Below are 25,173 nucleotides of genomic sequence, written 5' to 3' on the forward strand. Positions count from 1 at the left end.
TACTAAACTTGAGAGTATGTAAATCAAACCACGCGAATAGTAATTAAGATGTAATATGAAGGGTTACGACGAAGAAATAGTGGATGTGTTAACACTAAAGTTATTTAAAAAATATTTTTTTTAATTAAATTTAAAATTTTTAAATTAAAAAAAATAATAAAACAAAATTAAATCAACCTATGACAACTGAGCGTCCAAAGTTGTATGGAAAAATTAATTAACTGCAGAAAAAATAATTACCGTCAAAAGATAAAATCATACAATTTTTTTTTAACAAATGCTGATTTATTAAAAATAATTAAGATAATATACAAAAAACCGCTTACCAACAATTGAATTTAAAGCGTTGAAGTTCTTTCGGAATTAAATTCAATCTTCAGGAACTCTCATACTCGTTTTATTTGTAATAGTAATTATAACTTCACATGTAAATTATAAAAAATCGTAGTATTTGCTTAAAAAACGGTTGGTTGTCGTATATTATAAAATTATGTCAACGTAAACGTCCTGTCAATTTGATGGCCTCAACTGTTTGGTCTCACAACAGTTCAGAACACCAAACAAACGACGATCAACTGTTATGTTTTAAGCAAATACGACATTTTATAATTTACATGTGAACTTTTACTCTTACAAATAAAACTAATATGAGAGTTCCCGAGGATGGAATTTAATTCCGAAAGCACTTGAACGCTTCGAATTCAATTGTTGGTAAGCGGTTTTTTGTATGTTATCTTTAATTATACACTTATACCAACGGGCCATGCTTAACAAAATTATTTTTAAGATTAGATAAGAAAATAATTAAGACATTATACAACAAATAAAGAATGTAGATTAAGTTTAGATTTATGTTTCCAGGGACAAAATTTTAATACTTTTATTCTCCCTATTTTGTTTTAAATTAATTTATAAAAGGCTAAATCGTTTAAGCGATTAAACACAGATAATTGCCTTCCAGTGAGGAACTAACAATTTTTTACATACTTATACAAAATAACTCAAACCAGTTATTGCATCAGTGATGTCTCTGATTCGGTCGATGCAAATATGCTTAAGTGTGTGGAACTTAAAAACCAAAGCGATACTAATTCTTAATTCAACCATTTAAATAAAAATGAAGTAGGTATTTTAATACATAAATACAGACCAGCAGATGCACTGCTTGTATTTTTGTTAACATTCTGATTACTGAGATTCTGAATATTTGGGATTTGTTTGAAAATGTATTCAGGTGCCAAACGTAATTGCGAAATTTCAAAATCTTATTCTAGCGAGAACGAAATCACGAATGAAAATAAATACCTGAATAACTAGCCGTCAAGCGGTTATCCACTGGTATAATAACGAGCATGCTTGCTTTTAAATCATGTGGTATCAGGGTCAATACAAGTCAAGGTTTAGCCATATTTTCATATTTCATTACATCTTGTTAAAAAAAAAAAAAAAAAAAAAAAAAAAATATATATATATATATATATATATAAACACTACATGTTACCATGCTAGAGTTCGAAAGTGTTATTAAACACATGCTATATCACATCTGAGAGGTCATAATAATTTAATATATTATTAATTACAATTATTTTTATTATTATCATCTGCTAATTTGAAACAGTTCACAATAGAAATATGTATATTAATTCGTTGCTTTACACTATTTACCCTTACCTTTTTTTGTCTGTAATACATGTAAAGCACTTGAAGTATATTAAGGCGCCACTCAGAATGTATTTCTTTGAGATTAATGTTCACCATATAACAAACCGGTTGTATGGTAATTACAACTAGTAGATTATTAATTATAATAGTCTATTATTTATGTACAGGGTTATCATAAAAGAATGGTGCGGTTTCAGTAATTCATAGGAAGATTGTAGGGAAATTTCTAGATGTTATATTGGTATCCCTGAAAGCCTCCAAACCAAAAGTTTATCAGCAGTTGTAACCACAACGTCAGTTCTTGTATTGTTGTTGCGGTGAGTTTAGGGAGTTACTATGTTCTCGGATAAAGAGCAAAGTGTTTTATTGATGGCCGAATTAAAATCCGTAATTATTGTTCAACGTGCGTTTCGACGTGAATTCGGAAGAGATCCACCACACAAAAATAACATAACACGTTGGTTCAAACAATTCGAAGTAACCGGATCGGTTAAGAAACGGAAATCAATCGACAGACCAAGTGTACCAGACGAAACGGTTGAACTAATTAGACGATAGGAATTAGAAGTCCTGGGAAGTCCACCCCCGTCGAAGCGTCGAATTAGGTATTTCAAAATCAACAGTTCACAAAGTTTTACATAAAAAACTGAAATTACACGCTTATAAAATCCAGATACTGCAGGAATTGAAACCCGATGATGGTGTAGAACGTTACAATTTCGCCGTTGAAATGTCGGACAGAATAAGTGAAAACGAATCATTTTTAGACGATATAATTTTTACAGACAAAGCTACATTCCATGCGAATGGATGTGTTAACAGACACAATTTACGAATATCTGAAAACCCACACGCAATTATTGAGAAACAACGCGATTCGCGCAAAATTAATGTTTGGTGTGGTGCGATGAAAAATCGTGTAATAGGGCCTTTCTTCTTTGCTGAAAAAAACAATTAATGGAGTTGTGTGTCTTGGCATGTTAACCAATTATTGTTTTCCTCAGCCGGATTAACTCGAAAACATTCATCAACTTCATTTCCAACAAGATCGTGCACCCCGCACTTCAATGCATCGGTCACGGACGTTTGAACGAAAAATTTGGAGATCGATGGATCTGCCGGCAAGGACCCATTACTTTGGCCTCCAAGGAGTCCAGACCTGACCTTGCGATTTTTTCTTGTGGGGGTAGATCAAAAGCGTTGTTTATACACAAAAAATCGCGACCTAACCACTTAAAAAACAGGTTTAATGAAGCAATGACAACCATTAACGAAGAAATGTTAACTAATGTAAGGAGAGAAGTTGAGTATCGTTTGGACATTTGTCGAGCGACTAAGGGCGCACATATTGAAATTGATTAATTATGTAAAAAAATTTTGAGACGACAAATTTGAAAAACAAAAAACATAAACTGTAAGTAATTCTGTTTTAATTTAAACCACGTTTAAAACCGCACCATTCTTTTATGATAACCCTGTAATACAGAAATAATATTTGATAAAATATAAAAATAAAGAATGTGTGCGCGCGCACAAACACCTAATTTTGATCAAATATACCAGGAATAAGCTACTATAAACAATTTTTTGCGAATAAGCTATTATTTGCATACTGGGGTAAAATAGCAAAGAAACTCACAAGATAAATTTACATAAACATCTACAACTAGATGCTCATTTCGTTACTTAAACTATCATTATCAGGAAAGCTACTGATGATAGATTTTAAAAAACTACAAAGTGAAGTTTTGTTTTTCAACGAAAAACAAAATTCGGAAAAACAAAAAGAAAAAATTAAAAGCGAAGGATAACAGAGTATATGAAGTGTTAGAACAAGAAGAAATTGAAATAGTTGAAACATCTGATGACAACATGAACATGAAAGCTAGCAGGGTAATATTTTAAGCAAAAGAAGGCAGCAAACCTAAAGGGAAAAAACAAAAAGAGGTGAAACGATACTGTGATGAAGAAAAACATCTTGGCAATAATAAAATTATGAAATTATGGTAAGTAACTGATTTTGGAGAAGGGAGGTGGAATGAGTGGACAATGACCGACCCGAAGAAAATGGGAACCTTTGTAATAAGTAAGAAAATAATTAACTATATTTTTAAAGTAAAATTGAAAACAAACAGAAACAACTTCCTTTACATGAGAAGATTCAAACAGAAGTTAACTTGAAATACAGTAAATCCAATAGTAAAACAAAAAATTATCTAAATTGCACACGCGGAAAGTCAGTCCTTTTTCTTGTTTGAGATCCTTAGGCTTCCATTCCGTATACTAGAGATCACACAGAGAATAACTGGATTTTTCGAAACAGAAATCTGTTTCCGAATTTATTTTCGAAATTAGTGACCATCCTTTATTTGCAAAAAAACATTATTTAAGAGCACGATGACTTTATCTACATGGAACTCTATGAACAATTCTATCTTCAATTTTATGTAAAAAATTAAATCAAAACTCATTCTATCAGACTTAAATTTTCATTTGATCATTTTCCTACTACAAGATGTTTCTTTAGTATTTCAATGTAAGACATTTTTTTCTACATAAAACTTTACATCTAAACATATTTGTGTTAAGCTAATGTTTTTTGCAAACCATTTGTATACTCGTACTAGACCTCAACGAAAGAGGTGCGATGAACAAAATGTACCACAACTTATTTTTAAATAGTGTATCTTACTGAATTCATCCTGTACAATTTGTTGTAGGATAAAAACAATATGTCTCATATTAAAATGGGATCCATGCAGAAAAAATGGAATCGACCCAGTAACCCGCATCGTTACTCGATTTATTCTCAATCAAAAACACACGGGACTTTGGCCATTTTTGACCGGTCCTCCGAAAAAGATAGAAGCATCTAAATAATATAAGTTTATTCAACTATGCTAAGAGTTTTTTAATGAATTACGTACTTTCACTCTTATCTTTTCGTTTGAATTTCATACATCAGATTAGATGAGTTCTCCCACTAACACCGCTTCAGTACCTTTTTTTACATCAAGAAGACGAAGGTTCTATATTAGAAATCCATTCGAGGAAAAATTTTTATTCAGCTAATTTAGGTCGCTCGGCATCCTGTGCATTTTAAATGGAGCTGAAGCGATCTGAAGTTAAAGAAAGGACAAATTTTGGTCCAACACACACGACCTTTCATGTAATTTGAAGATTACAGAGGTAACAAAATCGGCGCCAGTTCAGAGTAGATGCCTTGTGTTAGAATGATTTGAATCTAATCTTTTCCCACATTTATATAAGTTACAATGTTAAATTAAAATATGAAATAAGTACGAGAATTCTGAAGACATACTGTAATACAAAAACTTTACATGTCCAAGCAGCCGAATTACTTCCAAATAAGAAATAACTTTTTCTGAAATTTCTTTCGGTCATTTATGGTCAAAGTCCCGTGTGTTTTCGAATGAAAATAAATCGAGTAACGATGCGGGTTACTTGGTCGATTCCATTTTTCTATAGAGATCCCATTTTAATACGAGACATTGTTTTCATCCTACAACAAATTGTACAGGATGAATTCAGTAAGATACACTATTTAAAAATAAGTTGTGGTGCTTTCTGTTCATCGCATCTCTTTCGTTTAGGTATAGTACGAGTATACAAATGGTTTGCAAAAAACATCAGCTCAACACAAATATGTTTAGATGTAGAGTTTTATGTAAAAAAAAAATGTCTTATATTGAAATATTAAAAAAACATCATGAAGTAGGAAAATGATCGAATGAAAATTTACGTTTGACAGAATGTGTTTTGATTTCATTTTTGCATATACAGTTGAAGATGCAATTGTCCATAGAGTTTCATGTTGCATTAATAAAAATGTCATATTGAAATGAAAAAGATACTTTATGTAGTAGGCAAATTCACGAATCAAAGTTTAATCCACAAAGTAGTACGGATCATAAAGTCATATTTGCTCATAAATAATCTTTTTTGTAAAAAAAAAAAATGATCACTTATTTTGAAAATAAATTCAGAGACAAATTTCTGTTTTGAAAAGCCGTGGTTGTATGCGTAAACAGTGTTCAACGGTCAAAATGGATACTTCCGTTGAAATCTGAAAACCGAAATTTTTCGCGATTACAATACTTCTTTACTTCGTACAAGGAAGTAACAAAAATGCTAATCGAAAAACTGAATTTTGCGCATAAGATTACACTTTTATTTAGAATTCTTAAACACAATCATTCATAAACACATCACTCTTATTTATTTAATAGAATGAATTTGAATGTAAGATAGTTGTCGAAAAACCTATTTTAAAGATTATAGAAGTAGCGTCACCGCTTCTTTCTCACGTTGTCATACTTGCCAGAGGGGACGTTAGCGACGTCCCTCGATTACCTTCTCATTGTCATCACAATATATCCACTGAGCAGACGTAATCCGGAACTTATTATATTATTATCATATACATATGGAAATTTATTTTCGAGTAAAAGGTTTTTTAAAAATTTCCCGAACCGATTAACAAACAATTTAATGTAATGCCATACACGACTAAAGGGGAGTAACATACATTTAACAACAGACTTAAAAATAAACGAATTACATCGATATCATATAAATGGACGAATAACACAAATGGAAAAATACGATTTTTTTTTCAATTCTTTCAATTTTAACTTTTCGAAGTGGGTGATGAATTAAAAATAAACACTGTTAATCTACCTTACTGTCCCCTTTATTTCGACATCGATACCAAAAAGCTGAAATTTATATAAGTATTGCAAATTTTCTGTTTTCAATTTCTAGTTTTTTCCAGACTATTTTACGTTTAACATTATTATTATCAACATTACGTTTTTTTTTATTATACTCGTATGATAGAAGACACAAAATGACAAGACACATCCCACATGAAAAACAACGTTCCATAAGACGTGCGACTAGAAAAGTATTTTGATAAAAATATTAAGATGTCCAAAGAAACATCTTAATATCGTTAATATCTTAATCTTAATATCGTTAAAGAGACTGTCTATAACAGCCAGCAAGAGGAGTCGCTGGACCCGCAGCAAAATGTCCGCGCAATACCTAAAAGCCATGCGGTGAGCCCAGACAGGCGCTTCGCTGACACCTTCGAAAAAGATTCGCACGGTACGGTAATTCAACCCTCAATCCGGATGAATGACTCTACGGATTCCATAAAAAGCATCAGCGGCCTTTTTTGCTACATACTGTAGATGTTCCTAAAGAGACTATTACGTGCTAAGATGCTACAGAGTGCAGTAATGTATTTAATTTTTTTTTTTAATTTAAACTTTTCAATTAATTTACTTGAATTTTCGCGAGAAAATACAATGAGCATTAGAACATCACGCAATAATTATGCTATAACAATCTAATACAAAGCCACGATAACAAACACATGTAAATATCTTCAAAACTTATATATCGACGATCTAACTTTGTATTTAAAATAATTTTCAGCGTAAAATATCAAGAAACAATTTACAACGGGACTACTGAAGGAGGAAATTCCTCTAGATAATAAATTGATAAATGATCGAATTTGACTATTTTATAATAAAGAGAAGGTTAAAATAAGTATAAAAAAGCACATACTGGTCTAACTGGAAACCTCCTCTTTTCTTGAAGCCGGTTAAAAAGAAAGAAAAGAAAAGTGTATTAATTATTAAGAATTGGAGGTAAAGATACAGATAAGTTTATTCTATGCGATAGAAATAAACAGGACGCATTGAAAAACGTTACGATAATACAAAAAATTAAAATTTTAAAAACAAAATAATTAAATTAAAACAACTGTAAAATATATCTGGAATCGCTTAAAAACCGCACGTAACAAATTATTTTTAGGACTAACGGTACAAAGTTGTAGTAGTAATAATAGTAGCAGTAAAAGAATTCAATTAATGGAATGCTTGGGATTTAGATGTGTTACCGCGCGTTTGTAAGTGTGTGTGTGATCTCTACGCATCAAACATACCCGGATAACTTAACCGAATACCAGAGCTATCTTAAATGCCTTCTCGACCGCATTCTTGGAATTTGGATAACTAAGAATAAAAAAATAAATGACATCAATAATGATGTTTTAATTTATTATTCATTTAACAGTTAAATTTCCCGTTTGGAATTTAAAAAAAATTTATCCCCATGCGTTCACATTAGATCACAATAAGTCCTTTTTTATAGAGACTGCTTGCACACTAATGCACATGACGGTGAAGGGCTGGAATAAATTACCAGCCCCCCACCTTCAATGATTTTTTTCCCCCAATAAAGAGACATATTGTTTAGATAGCAAACAGAAAAAAAGTAAAAGTATTTTTACTTTTTAGGGCGTTTTAAATCAATCAAAGAATTATAAACTGGAAATCACGGCACAAAGAGAGAGAGAGAGAGAGAGAGAGTATATATTAAGTTATTATTTTTTTAACTAAAATACAGAATTTTGCAAAAGAGACAACCCGATTTTTTATAATATTTATAATTTTTTTCACAACACTCCAATTACAAAAGCATTCAGCTTTAGAAATACCTTTAATTCCACAACAGATGTTTTAAGTGATTTCTTCTGTAGCATAGAACACCTTATAACGACACAGCAACTAGTAACTACACGTTACGTGTTGTTTAGTAATCGGTAAACGTTGACAGCTACCCGATTAGCACTGATTACTTTACAAACATTCCCATAGAAATGTGACGGTGTTGCCTTATAGTACCAGTCTTGAGAATAAAATAAATAAATATACTCGTTCTGAGTTTACAGAAGGTTCACGCTTCTGTAAACACAAGAAAGTGAACGCTTTTTTTTAACGGCTAGCGAAATGTCGTCGCCTGTTTTCTACTGCAATAATAAAATAATTCTATTGTAAAATTCTTGAGAAAAATTATAGGCTAAAAAAAATTTCCAGTACTTCAGTTTATCAGTTTCCGATAAAATTTTAGACAAAATAAATTTGGTACTTATGTATTAACGCCACCGCAGCTACAGCTTTATTTAAAAACAAAGTAGTCAATCGGATTTCGGTGGAAAATGAACAGTCTCTTTATTAATTTTAATAGATGGTTATTTATATTTATTTATTTTATAAATATAAATAAATTTATTATTTATTTATATTTATAAAACATCATCTGTTATATTTTATATATTATATATATGATATTATATTTTATAATCTGTTATAAAATAAATAATAAATTTATTTATATTTATAAAATAAATAAATATAAATAACCATCTATTAAAATTAATAAAGAGACTGTTCATTTTCCACCGAAATCCGATTGACTACTTTATTTTTAAATAAAGCTGTAGCTGCGGTGGCGATAATACGTAAGTACCATAAATTTAAATACCGGCCGTTTCTACAGGTTTTTTCTCCAATATCAATAAGATTTTACCTTCCCGTCTAGCACCATAGCAGAACTATAACTCTACAAGAGAAATTATTGTAATCGGTCCAATTTGGGTATAAGCGGTTTTCACCGGATCTTGACGTTTTGATACCTAAGGAACCCAAAAAACCAAAACACCGGATGGAACTTTCCGGATGTAAATGTTCGTATGTACTGTGTGTGTGTGTTCAGGGTTGAACTCTAAATCACCTTATACCTCCAGAATTACTGGACCGATTTTGACCAAACTAGGTCAGATTACTTCTACATATGGGGCATTGATGCCGTTAAATTTTCAACAAGTCAAGGGGGTGAGGCTGGTAGATCAATATTACCTTCAGTATCACGATTTCGCCTAATTAAAATCATATTTTACTTTGGCACATTCGTTGACGATTAAAAAATAATATCTGCAAAAACGTTTTTTTTTCAAAATCGCACCCCACCCCAAAAAATGCTGCTGTAGCCGTCTGTTATGTTGTGACTCACAGGTGAGCGGTAGAATTAAATAAACGAATAATATTTAAAGTGTAAAAAAGTAAGTCGGTCTGGCTGGGACTCGAACTCGATCGCCCGGTTAACTCAATATCTGATGCGTTAAGCTTCGCGGCTACACCAGTCTGGCAAACATGCAAACGAAATTTGTTCTATTTAAGTTGAAAAATTACATTAGTTTAGTTAGTACCGCTACACCCGCGCGAATTAAATACGGTATGCGAGCGCGCTTTAGTTAGAATCATTGAATTAAATAAATGAAAAAATATTATATTTAAATAAAATGATAAATATTTTTAATTAAGTAATGTGTGTAAGCCGTGCATCAGAAACAACTGTATTGTCAGCTTTTTATTTTTTGTTTTAAATTATAACGTATTTGTACAGCGTTTGGTCTATTTTATTTTAAACAAGTCAAGTCTCTTAAATGTTTTATTTGTTGGGAGTTAAATTTACTTGTACAGATTTTTGTTTTAATAAAATTCTCTACCAACTTTTCCACAAAGATTTTTATCTTTGTATTGATCCTATAGTAAAATAAATTCACATCAAATCTAAAAAAGTATGTTTTTCGACACAATTTTTTTTTGCATACAATAATTTTTTTCGGAAACTAAATAAGTTGCAGCTCTCTTTTCGAGCAGCTCTCGAAAAATTTGTTTCATTTATTTTTTATTTTTTGGGTTAAAAACTTATAAAACCACCATTTTTCCCCATATTAATTTGCGTCTTAAAAACTTCAGTTTGCCTGATTTATCATTGGAACAAAAATAAGGTGAAAGTTTTCGCCAGCCATAACACGAAAACAAAGCGTTTCCGGATCCGTCTTTACATTAGCTTTTTTCTTTATATCAGTAAATTTCATCCCCAAATTATTTATTTGAGATTTCGGTGAATAAGCGCGCTTAAAGAAACTTATGTAAAATACTTACAATACCACACAATAAACGAATTAACATTTCTAAATTCACTAGCGCTAGTTAATACAAGTTACTTTTTTAAATCAATCATTTAACAGCTAAATCAAATCCCATCAGTAAAAAAAGAAAGAACTTGATTAAAATAACGCAATGTTAGTATTTAAAAATAAAACAAACTTTTACTAGAAAAAAAGTGACTTTCATTAGACTTGGACACAAGTCTAATGAAAGTCTTATGAGTAATTTTTTTTTTTAAACAACGGTTCTAAAACTATTGTAAAAGAGGTTTCGTTGCGGATGCCGGAAAAATAATATTATCTCATTTTTATCAGGAACTGGTGTGGGGAATAGAAAAACCGTTAATAGCAGCAAATCCAGGAAATCATAAATTAGAAACTTCAAACCGATATTTTATTTTTTTGCCCGATCAATTAATTCGCCACAGAAGATTATGGAGACGTTCGTTCGTGGGCATACGGGAATAGAATTTTGGAGCGTATGAAAAATGTTATGCTTGACTGCAATTTTAACCCAGGACCCCCGGATGAAAAGCTAAGACGCTATCACTCCGCCTCGGAGATCGTGATTTTTTTCCTAGACATTAAATTTCCCAAATTTTCACATCCGATCAAGAACTAGCAGGATAACTCACTCCCTCAAATCCACAAATAATAAATGTTTTCTTGTCATTATAATTACAAACTACACGTAAAAGATTAGAATACAAAATAATATTTTGCAGAAAAATCAATTATCTTTCTCTATTAAAAAGTTATCTATCTAATAAGCAATTAAAAATTAAAGAAAGGGTTTGGAAATCACGTTCCAGAATGTCATTCCAATCTATGAAACATTAATTCCCCATCATTAAAAGTAACACACACAAACACAAAATCACCCATATTGCATGATCGAAAATAAACTAACAAGACAAGGAATTCGTTATTAAAAAAAAATCCGTTTTATGAACCGTCTTTAAACAGGACAGTAAGTACGGTTACGCGATAATAACTGCACACAGTGGCAATTCCGTACATCATATCACATTTATAATGCCCGGGTTCGAATCCCAGTCAAGCGGATAAGATATATATATATATACCCTTACAAAAACCACGTAAAAAACATCAACACATAGGGTACACTCTGCCTCAGATAGACAGGTCTCCCTTTAACATGTCCGTCTCTATTCTCCTATATTCTCAGCTAAACTTTTGAGCTGTTAATAGCTACCATTTCCTTTTAGCCTCTACTGAATCTTTCAGATTCTTTGTATTCACTCCTTATCTCATGATGACTGATTTAGTATTAATCTGTTAAATTTCTCGATAATTATTAAGTTTTTATATACACAGAATGATTCATGAAGAATGTAAAAAACTTTCAGGATACGTTATACCGGTTAAAATAAAGAAGAAAGTTCATATAAACGTAGATTCGAAACGATTCGTTGCCGTAAACGCTTCGTCATCTGTCAAAAAGGTAGATGATTTTCCAGCACGATGGGATAACTCCACACTTTTCTTTAGCAGTTAAGAGTACACTTAAATGCGACTTTGTTAAGCAAGTGGACTGGACGTGGCGGACCTACCAACTGGCCACCAAGGTCGCCTGACTTCACACCTTTGGACTGCTACCTGCGGAGACCGCTTGATTGGTACATTTAAATGTAGAACAACAAAAGAATACTATTAGAATAATAGTATTCTAATACTATTATTATGTAATAATTGTACTGCTCAGTGCAGTACAATTATTACAAATCAACCCTACCAAAATACGGAAACCCACCAAAAACACTGTTGGTCGGGCAGAGTGAGGGATCCACAGTGGCGTAGAACATTTTCAGCGGTTTATTTAATTACTTAAGTCTGTTCTATTGTTTGTGCTTTTATTTGTTATTTTACTAAAATATTTACTTATTTTGTTTTGTAATATTGAAAATTTTACTTCGTTTAATATCCGGCTAAAATCTTCCACATTTTGATATGTTTTTTTTTTTTTAATAAACTTGGAAATTTTTACGTTTGCATTTATTTTCTGTGGGCTTTATTCATAAAATTTTACTCAGAATCAAATTCTCTACAAGTTGTAGAGAGTAGGTGACACCTACAAGAGTAGGTGTCTTCCCCTACAGGGTTGGGATGTGCATGTACGTATACATATTTTTTTTTAATGCAGCACATGCATTGCATTCGTATGTACAATTATACAACAGGATTTCCTTTCAAGGTTTAAGAAACAATCACGTGAAGTTACTTTGAAATTTATTCAAAGATTATAAAATTATTATCAGACGGAAACGCTAAACCACCCAAATCAAGTCAAATTTCAAGACAAGAAAATCGTCACATAGATTGCATGATCGAAAATAAGCAAACAAAACAAAAAATTCAGTATAAAAAACAAAAAAAAAGACGCTTTTTACGAGTTAAGTGTCGTTTTTAAAACAGGACATACTCCGACAATATTTACAAAGAGGGAAGGTTTAATTAATGGCTTAAAAAAATGAAAGCTGGTTTCCTGCTGAGATAAGCTTGACACAAGACAGCAAGCAATCCGATCTCAACCCACCAGTTTTCAAGTGTTGTTCTGTTTCGAGGACAACAATACTAATGAAAAAAAAATATTCTCTGGACTCCCAACGTCTTACACGACTTATATAATAATGTATATCATTTTACGTAGGACTAGCGCGTATTTTATTACAATATTCAAATGCTCGTTTGAAATATTATATTATGAAAAGTAACAAATATATCAATAATGTCAACTACGTCTAAAAAAAAAACAAGCCAACAAAGTTCATTGCGTGAACCGTAACAGTTTTTCATTTCACCTAACTACAAACTTAACAAATTTAAGATAGAATGTTTATTTTACTTTATTTTTTCGAGAGAATTTAATATTTAATGTTAATCCAACATTAAATAATTCGTTTTTATTTTTTTATAAAATTTATTCAGCGATATAAAAATCTATTCTTTTTTTTCAAACTTTGTATTGCGATGTAATAAAATAAATTTTAAAAAACTCGCTACAAAAATTGTAAAACAATAATTCTTAGAGTTCACCCTTGATAAATATCTCTAATTTCAGGCACCGACTTCACAAAGTAAAAATTTAAAAGATAATTGGAAAAATTATTTTCTAACTTTTAATGCAGCTTTTTTATAAATTTTATTTTACCTTTTTTTTTTACTTCAAATATAAAATAAAATCAAAAAAAGCAAAAATTTAACAACAGCGAGTGTAAAAAATTTGGTTATTTGAATTACTTTTTTTATATTTATCAACAAAAAAAACATTTAAAAAAATACAAATATATACAAATATAATACATATAATATATATTATATATATATATATATATACAAATATAATACAAATATATTATTGAGAAAAATAGCACAAGTGCTCAATTAATTTAAGTTTTCAAACATCAATAAATGCAGAAGTAAATTACAGAATTGAAAACTTCTTTTATACACTGTTAAAATATTGTAAATATATACATATACAATGATAAAACAAACACAATCCAGATAAAAATAAATTATATTTTAAGAAATCTATAAAAATAAAATACACAAATTTTTTATTTAATTTTGGAATGGCACTGCCTCATAAATGCTTTCAAAGTCCCCCATAACTCTTTGGCAGTTGCACCGGTGTTCTTTGGTGGTTGGGTTTCAATTAACTACACATCTCAGGTATGGTCGAACTGAGAATGTACAAGACTACACTTCATTCACACTCACTCATACAAATCATCCTCATTCATCCTCTGAAGTATTATCTAAACGGTAGTACCGGAGGCTAAACAGGAAAAAAAAGACCGACAATGTTGTACATCCACTGAATCAATTAGAAGTATGGAGACCTTTTTGAGCGGGACCTTGATGCTGTTTGTTATTTTGAAGCGGATTTACATATATATCTGTCCGGAGACCTATGTGGCTGTAAAAAACCCCGACCTGAAACCGAGGTGCTAAACTGGTGAAGCTGAGTCTAATGCTTTCTAAAATAATAAATTAGATGCGTGTATACATTCGTATATACGCATACGAATTAGGTTTTTAGGTTATTTTTTTCGTTAAGCTATATCATAAAAACTGAATTCTGGGAGGAGCTTAAATTCTGATCAAAGACTGGTAAAAGACACTTGCCAGGATACGACATCAAATAAGTTCCACTGCTAAATTGCAGTTAATATATCGAACGGGAGAGCCTTCTGCACATGCAGTCAGTCAGCTCTGTCAGCAATGCTATCTCCAAGGAATCTCGATCCCCGGATACAAGGCGACGTGTAGATTACTATGTAACTGGATGTTAGGGAGTAAAAATCTCTTCTATTCCTGAAAAAGCAGAGTTCCTGGCAACTGAAAACGAGTAAATTTCGGCTAATATGAATGACAACTGTCCAGAAGATATTTGACGTAAAACCGACACGTCTACCGTGTAAGAGATTAACGGCTGTCAACCGAACACGACGGTTTTGTAATGCGTATCTTGTGATCGGCAATACGAAAACACAAAAAAGAGATAAGGAATTATCTTTAGGAACGTAAATGTACAAACATTTTTGCAGGCTTAAGAAACAGGAATGCCAAAATATAAATAAAAAAAAATGTTTTTACCAAAAGTAATGGACGACCACCCCCCTCACCATGGTCGGAAACCGATAGATTAATTTACTCGGGAAATGTTAGAATAGTCATTAGAGGAAGGAGAATTTTTGAAGAAAAGAGGGCAGGACTCACCGTGGGCTGTAGAGCCAGAAAAGGAGAAAGAAGTTATCATAAAGATTGTAAACATTGATAAATATCTAAAATACTTACCTAACATTTATTTGGGGATAAAATACTTTAAACAAGTAATGCAATTACTTAATAATTAAATGGTGAAACTGAAACTAATTTCTTTTATGTTGGCAATACTGATTAATCAACTGGACTTTCATCTCTAGTAATATGTTTTAATATTCGCTCAAATTAGTTATCAGAAAAACACACACACACATATATATATATATATTTAGTTAATAACTTTAACAAATTTCAATGGAAAAAATATATCCTAACAGATTCAGTTTCATTACAGAACTTTCTTCGTGCATTTAGTACATAATACAGAAAATTAAATACATGTTTACAAAAGAGAAAAAAAACCATTATCGACAAATGTACATCAACTCCTATAATGTTATTATCAGTACTATGTAATATTTATTATTAATACACTAGACCAACTATTATCTGACACAGCCTTTATAAAACAAAAAACAAGCACGATAACATTAAAAATTAATATTATAAAAGTACTGCATAAAATAATCAATAAAAAATTAATTATATTTTTATATCTAATGCTTACAGTACTTAGAAGAATACATGAGAATTCATTTATAAACATTAAATATGATTTTTATTGATATACATTAATAACATATATAGATCAATTCTCAATATTTTTTTCTATAACTATCTTTTATTTTATTTTTTTAAATTTAAATCAATATTTTTATTTAAATGTACAATATTTTTTTTAAAAAACTATACAGATTGGACAAGCTGCCCAGGTAATTCAGTTATACTTCAAAACTCCAGTTAAAATTCCATTTAAGGAGTTTTAATTGAATTTAAATGTCTGCGATATCAAAATACTTTGATCACAAGTGTTCAATTAAAGGTTCAATTTCAAAACTGTTAGTCATGACAAAAAATTAAACAATTTCAAGAACTTCAATTGGGCTTGCAGCCTGTAATAAAGTTTAAATAAATAAGCACTTGTAATGCATAGAACAAGATCATCTAAAATAAATAAAAAAATTAGTAAATAAAATTAAAATAATCTCTATTCACCTACACATAATATGTATGACTGTAGTAAGGTATAAAGAAAATACAAACACAGATTTTAAATTAGCAGACTCAGATGAGTTATTAAAACTGGTTCCTGTATGAAAACTTAAAGTAAAACTCCGAATTTAAGTTGTATGACCAGAGTGTATGCAGAAGAATTAGGAAGTTTAATTTTACTACTCTGTCCTAACATTAGTAATTCTGTCCCGTATTAGTATTTTTGTGCAGCTACCAAATAGGAAATAGAAGTCCCTGAATCCAATCATCATACCATTACAAACAAATATAAAGGATGCAGTAACATTTATTACCATAAATCTTCGGCAAGGATCCAGGATCAACAAACCAAAATGATAGAACATCACTGGGTATTGATAAAACAAGAAATATTTCATCAAAATAAGGACAATAAAAACAACGCAAATGACGCTTCCAATACACAGCTTTGTTCAGGCAGTGGGTAGTTCAGTCAGTCTCACCTGCAATTACTAGAAAAATCTTTATCTAGAATGGGTAGGCTTACCATATTTTTTACCAACCCAGGACGGAAATATTTTTGAAATTACTTGAAAGTCTTTAACAGTTTACCGAAACATTAAACTTTATTTATTCAGTTGTATTTTTCACTAGGCGTGACTTTTTTCAGAAATGGTTTGTTTCTTTTAATTACATCATAAAATTCACAAAAAGAAAGTTCTGAATTTATTTTAACATTTAGCAGATGTTTAACAGAAATATTGAAAATCTACCCCTGTCTGCAGACCAAATGTTCCCTGTAATTGTAAAATCACTCTCAGCTGAAGCAGATGTCCCAAACAAAGACATCACAAACTCAACCATTTTAGAAATATTGCAACACGAAATATCAGTCTTTTGAAACGCCTTAAAAATTGCTTTCCACTTCTCTTCAATAGTAACTGGTACTTTTTCATAACTTGAACCACAACCTACCCTTTGGTTTTTAATTAGCTGGTAAAATAATGTATGTTCATCACACAGGTTATCAATATTTATGGTATCTTTTATAATATCATTAACAATTTGTGCACTCTTCTTAAATCAGACCAGGCAATTTCAGTTTGTAAATTTATCCACTGAAACTTACTAACTTTATCAAAACTGGTTCTCCACAAGTATTGGATACTAGAATTATAAAAATTGTCTACGCTTGAGAAGAAGTTTTGTTCCTGAACATCATTACTTTCTTTTAGAGTTCATAGAAATTCTTTGGCAGAAGATGGGTATAAATTTCTGGTTTCCTGAAGTTGACAAATTAATTCAGAATATGTCTGAAATGCTTCTGTAGATGTGATAGAACTAGCTTCCAATTTCAGAACTACATCATTAAACAACTGTAGAGTACCACATAAAAATTTCAAACAGTTCACTTTCTAGATTTTAAAGAAATCAAATAATAATTTTGGGCATTTGTCACAAGATAAGAAGTATGATTTTAGGCCACCAAATGTGGAAAGAATTCTTTCTATTGCAGGTAACAAACTAAGGAACCTTATGCTGCTATGAGATAATACTTTTTTTGTAATCCGTTTCCACAAATTCACAGAACTCTTTAAGTTTCATTACTCTTACTGTATATATGTGAAAATATATATAAATTTTTATAACAATAACTTCTATGTCCAGGGATAGAGAATCACATGCTGTTTGTACTGAATTGTGTACAATGTGGGCTGAACAACCAATTCCTAAAATAAGTCTAAATCTAAATAGCTTTCAACTTTTTTGAACACATTTTCATTCTCCTTTCTCTTCACACCACCAAAATTACTTTTAGTATTATAAGCAGTATAACAAATCAACTTTTCTTCAAGTTTGTATTTTTTCACATACAGCAAAAGATATTAAGTCAAAATTTGAAAGTTTCACCTGACACTTCATTGAAATTTAAAAGTTTAACTTGAATTCCCTCCTCCAGACTGAAATATCTTACAACAATCGGAACAAGTTCTACTTCACTTCTGTTTGAGTAATAATTAATATTTTAATAATAATAATTAATGTTTTCCAAAGAATGCAACACATTATCAAATATAAATGGCGAAATAACATTAACAATGACTGCCTCAGTTTTGGTTCTCACAGATGAATATTTTGGGTCTATAACTTTTTAACTAGTTTAGATGTGCAGTCTGATGTTTTGAAACTGAGTTCGTGTCTAGCAGTGTGGTATGAAAATGTAGCTTCTTTAGCAGCACACTCCAAATCACTGTTATTATTATTCCCATCTTTTGCTTTAAAAAAAAAATCTCTTATGTTTGCTGAAGCAGTAGTATTAACAGCACTCCTATGTTAGCTGTTTTTACATGGTCTTCAATATCACCCTTTCCTTTATGTGCAACAGAAAATTCTCCAGTACATAGTGTGCAATAAACACATACATTGTTACTGTCATTACACAATTTCAAAAATTTGTATTCCTGTTGAGGGTTAACATTAAACACACATTTTCTTTTGCCCATTGCTAAATGATGAGACAAAAAACAAATAGAAATAAAATGATCAACAATGTGTAGAGTGAGTTACTTCACACACGAAAACAACAAACACATTGCCCGTTGTGTTGCCAAATGACTATGTTAAAAGTTGTGGTGATTTTGACGAACGGGTCAGCGCTTGCTCCAAGGTCGACTGAGAGATGCACGGCCGTAAGAGAACGCGATGTCGAACATATAGGTCTAAAATTTTAAAAAATCCTCACCAGTCATAAAATTCTCAAACCCCGGACATTACCGCGGGCCACACTAAAAATCCAGTACTCTTCGAGCTAATCCCGGATATATGGTAAGCCTAAGAATGGGGGCATTATTTTAGTGATATACTATTTTGAACTGACTGGTTCAAATACATTTGAGAAATTGTTCCTCTACATATTAGACTCACCGGAAGAAAATACATTCAAGTTTCTTAAAGAAAACCTTTGCTAATTCCTAAAATGCTATGGCATTCCAAAGTATCGAATAAACTACACACAACTGTGCCAGACTCCCATCAAGAGTAACTGGATGATTTCATTTACGGCACATGCAGCCAACTACTCTTAATGTAGACTACCAATGAATTATGAAAATAATCTATCAAATTCTTAAAAGTTTTAGCCCATAGAAAAATATAAAAGGAAAAAAAAGAATTAAATAAATAATATCAATACAGTTTAGGTGTTAATACATTATTTAGAAAGTAAAATGTAGAAAATTATTTCTCAATAACATGCATAGAGTTTCTGATGGTGGGATTCTATATTCCAGAAATGGCTGCACAAGTTTCAAACAACCTTAAAAAAGTATTTAATGGATTTTAATCAAAAAATCAATTACTTTTGTAAACTAGCAAGTTCCAATTTAAGGATACAGGCAAAGGTTTGATTTTTTTTGTATTTTAAAAAGGTGGCATTAACTGCTATAGTCATGAGCCATCAAAAAACACAAACACAATGAAGTGAACTCCAATCAGCATATTCTGATTATCCACAAAAGCAGTTTACTGAATGTGGCTTTAGTGAAGAAATTTTAACCTTCTTCGCACCCTTCAATTCCCAGGATAAAACACCCTGTGACTCTTCAGGGGCTATAGAACTATCATTTATCATTTTTTGTATCATTTCATAAGGATACATTCGCGAAAATGTTTCTTTAAGTCACTTTTCAGTGTTAAATGGCTTACAAAACTTTTAAAATTATTACCTGATTATATTTTCAACTGAAGGATTAATTTTTGTTAATTTTTATGACTACTTTTTAACAAACAAAATTTTTACAGAACTGTATAATAGAATGACCTTTTTCTGAATTTCAAACCAATGATTTTTAAATTAATTCATCATAAATTCTTGATATCTCCAGGAAACTAGCGTGAAATTCTGGATTTGGAGGCTCTAGATAGCTTCATCTCTTATTTACATAAGCAATGTAGCTTGATACATCAAAGGATAACAGGGAATGTTAATTAGAACCAGATAAAATTTTGAATTGGAGTAGTACAAAGGAGCCATTAGTAATACAACTGACTCAGACATGATTTGAACTACAAGAAACCTCTCAAGCAGTTTAAACATCTACACCAGCCCCAACACAAAAATATAATTAAAATCTTTTAAGATAATTCTGCTTGATAAATCTAACACAACCGTATTCTTGATGAACAAAATTACTCTGGTTTGATGTTAGAAAAAGCTAGAATGTCATTTTATACATTTATCATCAATCACCTGTAAATCATCACATTACAGTCCACAAACAAACCATTTTCATACTGAAGTGTAATCTTATAAATATGTGAGCAGGGTGTAACATATAATTAGATATTCATTATGTCTTGCTATGCTAAATATGTTACCTTTATGTATTATTCTTCAGTTCATTCTACTAATTTTTAAAAAGATAATTATTAGTTTTACATGATCAGTAAAGTTGGATTATTCAGTTGATGATAGTTTCTGTACTGAGAATCAAGGGTAAAATTCTAAGTTAGGCCTATGTTAAATATGGAAATACCATCACATTTAAATTTACATGGGTCTACGTAGTGTTTTGGTGTTTATTAGAAACTTTTTATTTTATTTTGATTTTGAATTATACATTACATGCATGTTTAGAAATAGTGTGTTTATTACTGCATTGATTTAAAATGTAATTCATGTTCAATTTTATATAAATACAACACTGATAAAAAATCACCAGAAATATACCTTTCTCATTATAAATATCACAAGTTAACCCCCCAAAAAATACTGCCATTTTTACCAAGAATTTTTTAAACATATTAACTTCCTTATTTATTGCAATTATTCAAGAATGTAAACAAAATTAAATTCTTAACTTAAATAAATTGATTTTTTTTAATATTCTTGGTAAAATGAGTACCTACAGTAGAGATGTAGAAATAACAAAGATGGACCACTAAATGTGAAAATAGGAGGAGAAAAGATTATGGAGGTAGAAGAATTTTGTTATTTAGGAAGTAGAATTACTACAGATGGACGAAGCAGGAGCGATATAAAATGCAGAATAGCACAGGCGAAACAAGCCTTCAGTCAAAAATATAATTTTTTATATCAAAAATTAATTTAAATGTCAGGAAAAGAGTATATGTTTATGTTGAAAGTATATGTTTAGAGCGTTGCTTTATATGGATGTGAAACTTGGACAATTGGAGTATCTGAGAAGAAAAGACTAGAAGCTTTTGAAATATGGTGCTATAGGAGAATGTTAAAAATCAGATGGTTGGATAAAGTGACAAATGAAGAGGTGTTGCGGCAAATAGATGAAGAAAGAAGCATTTGGAAAAATATAGTTAAAAGAAGAGACTTATAGGCCACATATTAAGGCATCCTGGAATAGTCACTTTAATATTGGAGGGACAGGTATAAGGAAAAAATTGTGTAGGCAGGCAATGTTTGGAATATGTAAAACAAATTGTTAGGGATGTAGGATGTAGGGGTATACTGACATGAAACAACTAGCATTAGAAAGGGAATCTTGGAGCTGCATCAAACCAGTCAAATGACTGAAAACAAAAAAAACAGTAGAGATATACTATAAGTGATTAAAAATGTTTAAACATGAACTGCAGTATTAAAGAGAACTAGTTCAAATAAAAAAATATTTCCCAGCCCAGTAACAAACAGTATGATTAAATTAAATTTTCAAACTTCTTTTAAAGAAAATCTTCAAAAATAAAAAAAATAAACACTGCAAATAAATTACAAAAGTATACATGATGAAAATCATTAAAACTACCATACATAATGTTTAGTTATAAAATAATAAAAGGCATGGTTAAAAATATTTTGAATTTACTGAAAAAAAAAAAAATACTATTTTGCCAAGTTCAACTAGCAAATTAATTAGCCAACCAACATTAAAAATAAACTACGGGGTTAATTCCATCCATTAATAAAAGAAATGAACAATCAATGTAAATTAAATACATTTTTTACAAAAAATAATGCATCAACTTGTTACAAATAAATATTTATAAATTCGCCATTAATATTATATTTAAAAAAATACAAAACTTAGTAAAAATAAAATAAAAACCGTTCGTTACGTTAATTGCACGACGAATGCCACCTTAAAGCACAATCACATTACCTACAATAACGTAAATCATTAACTCAAAGAAGAAATTTAAACGTTTTATTCACTGAATAACATGTTATATAAAAAGATAAACTGCTTTAAAATAATCAGTTTGCTAAAGAATATAAGGCTTCTAAAAAAACTAGCAAACAATTTTTAGCGTTTTCAAAATATTTAAATAACGGAAATAGAATTTTTTATTAAGAGTGTTATAACCTTCCTCTCCAAACTCATACAAAAGTTTTTTTATAGTAGATACAAAAGTGCAAAGGTGTAAAACGTTTAAAAAGGAATGAAGAATTTACCTGCGTCAAAAGCAGTAAAGAATCATCAGAGAAACAAACGAGGAAATCCTGGTGGCGAAAGAGCGCCCTTCTTAAACAAACTTGCTAACAAGCCTAGTTAACAATTTGATTAACAGGCACTAACACACAAGCAATACAGATAGAACAAACCAGCAACCGCCACCGACCATCTCATCACTACAACGAATTAAATCCGCACGTGACGAACCTAGCGTAACTGAACCGAACTATAAACAACAAACCAACTTCACTTTTGAGAGCTACTGAGAATCAGGGGTATGGGGAACCTTGACCGTCTTAAAAAGATAGTAACAGTGTTACCATAAACGGGGAAATAAAATAAATAATTTATTCTCTCTACGACTAAATTCCCTTTCAGCCAGAATGGGCAAAAAATAATGAAATCGTATCGTGCATAATTGCTAAACGAATAACTTCCACGACGTTCCGCACGTCAAAAATATTTTTTATCAATGATGCTATTCATCTAGAATGAAATTCATTGTTTATGATGCTGCTATTACCAATACACATTATTAGAATATGTTTTTAATTATTAACGAAACTTGTTTTATTATTGAATAAAAAAATTAATACTTACAATTTTCTTTTAGATATTACAAGGTATCGGTTTTTGTATTAATACATATTTTTTGTACTTAGTAAGATTATGTTGATTCTAACAGAACAGTAAAATAGTGAGAATGATTCTGTTTAATATTATTAAACAGAATATGTTTAATATTATTATTATTGTCTGTCCTCTTCTTTGAAGAATACACAGAATAAACAATCTATGTTTTTGTTTCAATCACTGAGCATGGAAAGGGATCCAGCAATATTCTGGGTTCTTTAGAATATTGAAGAAAAAAAATCAATACTTTTTTATTTCAATAAATTTCACTTATTTTTTTTTAAAAACCTAATTAACTACAGTAGTTTAAGAACACAGTTCAACATGCATAGAACAATATTTGCCATAGGACATGCCAACAGAAATTAAATACTGTAAACATTAAAAAATTAATTTTACATTATAATAAAAAGACAAAACACAAAAAAGAATGAATTAAATAAAAAGGAAATTGCAACCAGTAATACTATAAAGGGCAGAAACCTCCAATATAACAAATCTACAATCACTTTTAAAAATTGAAAGGAAAATTTTAAGAACAATCTATGGCCCAAGAAAAAATGAAAGAAGTATACAAAATGAAGTCAAAGAAATACAAAATTAAAGAGGAAATAAGAAAAACAGATAAAAATTTTAAAGATCTAGAAACCGCAATCCAAAAGAGAAGATTAAATTTCATGGAGTACATATTTCAAATGGATTCAGAGATTGAACAAAAAACTTTATGATAAATTTTGGAAATATAAAACTCTGCCTCCGTACATAAAACAACTAAAAGAAAACCTAAACAAAGGAAATGTAGAAATAAACGATAGGAAAAAATTTAGAAGAAATTGTAAGAACAAAATAACATACAAAATCAGAAGTTGAGAAATAATCCCTAGCAACTTGTACCACACAATAATATAGTTCTAGAGTTAAAAAATAAAAAATTCCATTCAACAATTTCATGTGGCTTAATGCTTTTGTAAGTCAGAGATTATCCTCTAAGAGGTCATGACATAGTCCCTCAAAAGTAACTGAAAAAAACAGAATACAACTTACATTAAAAGAGTAGTAATTAAAATACAACTACAGAATAAAATATTATGTAATTGTATAAAGCCAAATTTAGGAAATGAATTCGTACTATTAGATGACTATTAGAATACATTGATCGAAACTGAATTATATTTTGCAAATAAGATGGATATTAAATTCAACTAAAACAGTTTAAAGTATTATTAGATAACAGTTTTAAAATCTAACAATGTAAGTCCTTTTTAAGAAACATAACTAATTTAATTTTACTTACATAAACCTAATATTTTAATATGACTGATTGAAATAACAATTTAGATAAAATGACTAAATTAAACATTACTTTAGTTGTCAAGACTTATTTTGTAGTTAAATAATCCTATTTAAACTACATACAATAAACATGCCTTAGGATGGATTTATTAAATATTTATTATGTATATGTATATTCCAGTCTGAAATATAATATTACATCTTTTGACTCCAAATAGTCATAAATTTTTATTTGTCCTGGTAAATTTGAATAATTTTAATTTAAATAAATTTAATATTTGAATATTTTCATGTATTTAAATGTTACAAATGTACCGACTTTGCTAAAAGAAAAATTAAGCATTTATGCCTTAAATATAGCAATACTTACTTTTATCAAACTAAGGGAATTTTTTCACATCATACTTGGGCTGACCAAAAAGACCTTATTATGCTTCCAGTCTCTATATTTAAAAAAAAAATATTATAATTACATAAAGGATGAGGGAAAGGAAATTT

General features: G+C 30.2%; 1 protein-coding gene across 4 annotated transcripts in view; it reads right to left on the minus strand.

Annotated features, from left to right (window-relative positions):
- Nucleotides 1-22,984, minus strand: part of LOC142329859 (uncharacterized) — an 86,943-nt gene extending 63,959 nt beyond the window's left edge. For all 4 annotated transcript variants that reach the window (XR_012757604.1, XM_075374739.1, XM_075374738.1 and 1 more), the window contains exon 1: nt 22,749-22,984. The gene's annotated coding sequence lies outside the window, so the exon portion shown is untranslated. The remainder of the gene's footprint in view (nt 1-22,748) is intronic.
- Between the last annotated feature and the right edge of the window lie 2,189 nt (nt 22,985-25,173).

The sequence above is a fragment of the Lycorma delicatula genome, chromosome 9 (genome assembly GCF_047948215.1).
Source record: "Lycorma delicatula isolate Av1 chromosome 9, ASM4794821v1, whole genome shotgun sequence".
Taxonomy (NCBI): Eukaryota; Metazoa; Arthropoda; class Insecta; order Hemiptera; family Fulgoridae; genus Lycorma; species Lycorma delicatula.